Genomic DNA, 7,022 nt, shown 5'->3' on the forward strand with positions numbered 1-7,022 from the left:
CGAAATTGCGTAACCAAATGCATCCTGGGAAAACAACCTGTTTTACCAACATAACCTTAAAAACGTCTGTTTTGGGAGCAAATTAAATGTATGTTATAGACTCGCGACTCGAAGAGCTAGTCTAAAATGTATAACCAATGGTCTAGGATACGAAATTTTAGGTTTAAATACCATGGCGGTGAATTTCAATTTTTACGCTCATTGCAGTCTTGCCACGTTTCGTTAGAAATCAACTATTTGGCAACAGCGTAGATAAATGGCGACTTTAACGCAAAATGTCTACCTATTCAACGGTAAAATATAAAAAATTAATCGAGCAGCACAGTTCTAACGAGCCACGCGTTCAACTCTCCCTTTAAAATGTTCAAATTGGCGTTTCTTCTTTAATTTTGTTGTCAGGAACTCGAACACATCAAAAACCTAGGTTTTTAGGTGTCTACCTATATTCTCTCAGATTTTGTATATAGCACTAAATTTCTCCAGGATGGCTCGTTCAAACAAGCAAACCATGCACGGCGGTGTTTTTTGAAAACGCGTTTTTTGAGAAAGGGTTTACTTAAAAACCAATGCAGCCGCTTTTTCCATCTGTTACGATTAAGGTTGCTGAGAAAATAATTTAATAAATTTTGGCCACATAAACTTGAACCTAGAAAAAAGCGTGTTTCGGTTCCCCTTACCACCGCTTTAAGAAATTTTGCTTTTGAATTATATAAGTAGCGTGTTCTTATACCTATCTAGTTTACCTTTTATATATATTAATAAAAATCAGGTTTTCTGATGATTTTTGAGTAAAAAATGCAAAAAAATTATTTTATTTACTTTACTGCTTAGGTACTATTTACTTTATCTAAGATAAGAATGAACAGCATGGGGAAATCGGAAACCATAAGAAATATACAGTCGGTTAAATTAGAAAAAAGTTGCGTATTTTAGGGCTGAGTAGAATGGCGTTTTCAAAATTGGGAAATTCCGATCAGTTCCGAAGATATTCGAAAAAAACTGAAATTAACCATATTCGTTTTTATTTTTTTATGATCCTGTTTGAAAAAAGATATCAAAAACAAATTACACTTCCTCACAAAACTTTTAAAGCTCTACAAGATAGTGCCACAGATTTTCACTGCGATGTTTCGTCTTTGCGAAACCATCATCAACTTCATATTTTTATATGGACTGGAAGAAAGGTACATACTGTATTGAGTAGGAGTTTTTTTCGAATCGAACGATGTATGGCAGAATGATTCTTTATTACGTCAGTTAAAGGAACGATTAATGAATTAGTTTGACATGTTGTCAACGCCTATAAGCTCCCGAATTCAAAAAGAAAGAATATTGTAGTAGTCTCGGACGGACGGACAGAAAGTGGCGCACTACCCAACTGCGTTGAAAAATGTGGTAAAAATTGTTTATTATTTAAATCAGAAAAAAGACTTATTATTAATTTTTAACATTGTGGTGTAGTAAACGTTAACAAAATGACAAAATAATTCATTGATGGTTTCTTTAAAGACATACCTAATAAAGAATCATATTGTGCCATAGGTACACCGTTATGTTAGTAATGTAAATTTATAACATAACTCAAGCGCGTCGATGTTGGAACAGAACTCGAAACACAATACGATTTGCTTACATAGCAAACAATACTCTTTCTAGAATGTTCTCGAACAAACACGTCATGTTTCTAGGAAAGATTACGTCACATCCGCCTTGGTTCGTTATCGCACATGACTAATCTTTTGTGGCGCCTCGATGTCTATCTGGATTTATGGAATATTCGTTCTATATGAAAATAGGAAAAAACTTCTGTAATTTTTGGTCGGGCAACAAAATGATCAGAATTTATGAAATTCGCTGGGTCCATTACGTTCGTGTAGCCACGATATAACTTGCATGCAGGTATGTAAAAAGATAGTTGATACTCAGTTTTTGCATATTGTAATTCTTTGAGGATCCACAACGGCGGTTGTTAAAGAATGTTTCAGTGACCCATCAAAAAATTGTCAATTGAACTTATGGAATTGTAACATAATTTAATGAAACGCGAATAAATGCTAAACTTTTGTTAATTATTTTGTGTTTTTATCGATATTATTTAAAAAATAAATATAAATGAATTCGTGTAAGGCTTGTTTAATTTGGTAACTATAAAAGATATCTAAAATACAGAAAAATTATTTTTAGTTTGATTGTAATTGTGATATCATTTTTATTTTCGCAAAAAATATGTTTATATGAATCAGAATTGCAGAACAGTAATAGTGATAGCCTTCTACTAAAATTTCATGTTCAAAGGTAATAGTGATCGATGAAAATTGTCGGCGCCTGTCCGTCAATGCACGATGCCATTTTTGGAACACAGGTCGGTAACCTTATTATTACTTTATGGAAAGCACCAACAATTAAAATTTCAAAAAAATGAGCCCGCGTGGGCATGTTCAAACCGAAAGATCAAATTTCCTGCTCAAAGGGGTTGATTAGGGATCTACAAAGGTAAGTTCCATTGTACAGATACTGCACAAGAAAGAAAGCCATCTGCTCTGAGAATCGCATAAAGCAGGGTAGGCAGGTAGGTCTTCAGCATCAAAGCCACACACCAAGCCCATATTTAGATGATGAAATCTTTACTTGTGTAGCTGTATGTAAGCAAGCAGGCCTTGACCAAATCCGTCAATTTAATTTATAAAGTGACACTATGCGAATTGAATTGACGGATTTTGTCAAAGCTTGCGATAGAGTAATTTTTAAGTAGAGATAGAAGGTAGGTATTCGGCCAATCTGACTTGCTGCGTTTGTTTGGGGAGATGAGATCTCGGCACTGGAAAGTCGTAAAAAGCTAGTTGGTTTCATTTTATAAATATTTCCGTTATTAAAGGATAATAATATACCTAATATTTATTTCTCAACTGTTTTATATGACGTACATTTACAAACATAAACAAAAATTAATATAAGGAAACAGCCAATATTAATAAGGCGTACCTAGAGTGAAAAATGTACTTCAAGAAATGCCATGAGGGTTACACCGCGTTGAATTCCTGGGCACCATCTCTCCGGGAATCAAAATTGTGACTGGCTAAAAATATACTACATTCAAAACTGTATAGGTACTCCAAACGCAATTCAAAATAAACAAATGGAAGGGAAGCAGCCCATATAGTACCTAATCATAGGTGGAGATTTTAACATAGACCTCGCTGGGTACTCTGACCTAAAATTAGTTTCCTGAACCAGAACCTCATGAAGTCATATAATCTGGTACAAACAGCTCTTCAGCAACTATAGATAATATCTTCATAAGCTGTGAAATATATAAGATTATTACGGTCAATATTCCAGTCTTAAAAGTGGAAGGCAAGTTGACCGAGGACCCGCAGACTATAGCTGAGTGTATTTCATAAAGGCAGCGTCTGAAGTATCTGGTAGAATTCCATATTCTGAATGTATAGGGCGGAGCATATGCAATTCAATCCTAATAGTCAAGTCAAGAAATTGACGCAGTCATCTCCAAACTGAAGGATACCACATCCTAGGGCACTGACGGTTGTCCTGCTCCCTGCTCTATTAAAAGAGTCGATCAATAACTTTATTTGGTAAATAAATCACTTATGAATGGTCACTTTCCAGCGGTACTTAAAACGGCTGCTGTTGCCTCTATTTTAAAAAAAAGGAGATCCTCGGCTTGTGTCAAACTATAGGCCGATTTCATTGCTCTCTGTATTGTCCAAGATACTAGAAATGCTTACACAAAATACAACATTATTACATGGAACCAAACATGCTTTCACCAAAAACAAGTCCACCATTAGGAGTTTCTACAACAGTCTCCTGAAAATGCTTGAAAATAAAGAAAAATCCCCTTGCGATCTGAGCCGTGTCTTTGACTGTGTTCGTTGTACATAAACTGATGCATATGTGTATGGAATTAGGGGTATTGCTCAAGAATGGTGTGTAAATCCTATCTAGATGAACGCACTCAACTGGTACGACTTACTTCTGGTCTGATGGACACTTCAAGTGCGCAAGAAGACTATGCTGAAGTCCAGTCTAGGCTACAGTATGGTATAGATACCTCTGCTATGGAGTACCTCAAACTATGCAAGATGTGTCTTTTTATGGCCAAAAACAAATCATAAGATCCTTAGGTGGGTGCCAAAAGTGGGGTGTCCTGCAAACCATTACTTCAAGAACTATGCATACTGGCATTACTAGGGAATGCAATCCCGCAGCAAAATCTCAATCCCGGTATTTGCGGGATCGTTAGATGTTAATCTTGCGGGATCCCGGTATCAATAAACTTAAAGAATTAAGTGTTTCAATTATATTTTAATTGTGAATTGTAAAGAATTGGGGTTGTAAGTACATCATTTCAAATGAATAATTTTTAATTTCAATTCCATTTTCATATGAATTTGTCTACAAGTTGTATCAGCAGGACGTTTTTGCAAATGTGCATTACCTACCAATCAAACTAGTTGCTCATTGAACAAAATTTTATTAAAAACCACACACTACAATTAATATTAAGCATATATGCAGTATTTCTCAACAAACTTTGTGTCCATTTACTAAGAATTGAGGCCATTTTTAAACCTTTTGTGAAAATACTTATTACTAACAGTAGTGACTTAATCATACAGGCCTGTCTTCGGTCTTCCTATATAAAATTTACAACTCAATGACATCAAATTTATATCTAAGGAAATAAATACATCTCTAAAAAAGCTTAAGCAGAACTGCGGATAAACAAACAAGAATCGTTTAACAAATTGATACTACAAAATGGACTAATGTTCGTTTGCTTCTTGTGATGAAGGGGATGTCCTTCTGATTACTGAATTCTGCTACGGATTTTTTTTGGAACATCCAGTATGACGAGTTGCCTAAACACCAGGGTACACATTCCAAAACGCGGACCAAAGACCAAAGTATAGAGGCACCTCTAAAAAGCATTATGCGGGTCACTCTGTAATGGGCGCAAGCCTGTTGAGGGCCCAGAACAAGAGAGGGATAATAAATAAATAAAATAAATATATTCCAATTTTGAAGCTATTTACCCTACGTACGTCATTTCATTAACTTTAAAATGATGTAAGTAATAGAGAATTTCTATGATATGAAAATATGAATTTGAATTCATTCTTCCGCGCGTAAACCATTGATTTACCTATATATTTTAGTTATCATAAAAAATAGTTATAAATTCAATTGTTAAACGATTTCCATATTTGTTTATCCACTGTATAAGTTCACGTATGCATGCTCCATAATTATAAACAGTTCCAAGATTGGGCTACTAGTTCAAAAGTTACAGCCCTTTGAATTTTCTTTCGAAATTGGTTTCCTCTCTAGTCTATAACTTTTTATTGAGAAGTCTGATCGAAAAAGTATGAATTGTTTTGGATTCTACGCACCAAAATTAATATGAAAAAGTGTTTTCCCGAGCAATTTTGGTGCAGTCGATTTTTGGTAAAAAAGGAAGGTTTGTACACTGCCTTTTTTTGAGGCCCTCAAAAAAAATTGTCTCAGATCGACCGGGAAAAAAATTTTCTTATAGAATGTGGCCTGTAGAATCCATAATTTCAAACAGTTCCAAGATTGGGCTACTAGTTCAAAAGTTACAGCCCTTTGAATTTTCTTTCAAAATTGGTTTCTAGTCCATAACTTTTGATTGAGAAGTCCGATCGAAAAAGTACGAATTGTTTTGAATTCTACGCACCAAAATTAATAAGAAAAAGTGTTTTCCCGAGAAATTTTGGTGCAGTCGATTTTTGGTAAAAAAGGAAGGTTGTACACTGCCTTTTTTTGAGGCCCTAAAAAAAATTGTCTCAGATCGACCCGGGAAAAAATTTTCTTATAGAATGTGGCCTGTAGAATCCATAATTTCAAACAGTTCCAAGATCGGGCTACTAGTTCAAAAGTTACAGCCCTTTGAATTTTCTTTCGAAATTGGTTTCTAGTCTATAACTTTTGATTGAAAAATCTAATCGAAAAAGTACGAATTGTTTTGGATTCTACGCACCAAAATTAATAAGAAAAAGTGTTTTCCCGAGAAATTTTGGTGTAGTCGATTTTTGGTAAAAAAAAAGGAAGGTTATACACTGCCTTTTTTTGAGCCCCGAAAAAAAAATTGTCTCAGATCGACCAGGAAACAAAATTTTCTTATAGAATGTGCCCTGTAGAATCCATAATTTCAAACAGTTCAAAGATTGGGCTACTAGTTCAAAAGTTACAGCCCTTTGAATTTTCTTTCGAAATTGGTTTCTAGTCTATAACTTTTGATTGAGAAGTCTGATCGAAAAAGTACGAATTGTTTTGGATTCTACGCGCCAAAATTAATAAGAAAAAGTGTTTTCCCGAGAAATTTTGGTGCAGTCGATTTTTGGTAAAAAAGGAAGGTTGTACACTGCCTTTTTTTGAGGCCCTCAAAAAATTGTCTCAGATCGACCCGGAAAAAAATTTTTCTTATAGAATGTGGCCTGTAGAATCCATAATTTCAAACAGTTCCAAGATTGGGCGACTAGTTCAAAAGTTACAGCCCTTTGAATTTTCTTTCGAAATTGGTTTCTAGTCTATAACTTTTGATTGAGAAGTCTGATCGAAAAAGTACGAAATGTTTTGGATTCTACGCACCAAAATTAATAAGAAAAAGTGTTTTCCCGAGAAATTTTGGTGCAGTCGATTTTTGGTAAAAAGGAAGGTTATACACTGCCTTTTTTTGAAGCCCGAAGAAGAAATTGTCTCAGATCGACTCGGAAAAAAAATTTCTTATAGAATGTGGCCTGTAGAATCCATAATTTCAAACAGTTCCAAGATTGGGATACTAGATCAAAAGTGTTTTCCCGAGAAATTTTGGTGTAGTCGATTTTTGGTAAAAAATTATCAAAGTCCTCGTTTGAGATCGAAGGGACTTCAGCGCATTTTTGTGTGGCAGATCAGTATTCTATTAGCCACTTTCGATTCAACCATCAATAACAGATCTTGTCGAAGGCTACTACATTCACTAACCGCTTCCCACTTTC

This window comes from Photinus pyralis, unplaced genomic scaffold (genome assembly GCF_008802855.1).
Source record: "Photinus pyralis isolate 1611_PpyrPB1 unplaced genomic scaffold, Ppyr1.3 Ppyr1.4_LG3b, whole genome shotgun sequence".
In the NCBI taxonomy this organism is placed as follows: Eukaryota; Metazoa; Arthropoda; class Insecta; order Coleoptera; family Lampyridae; genus Photinus; species Photinus pyralis.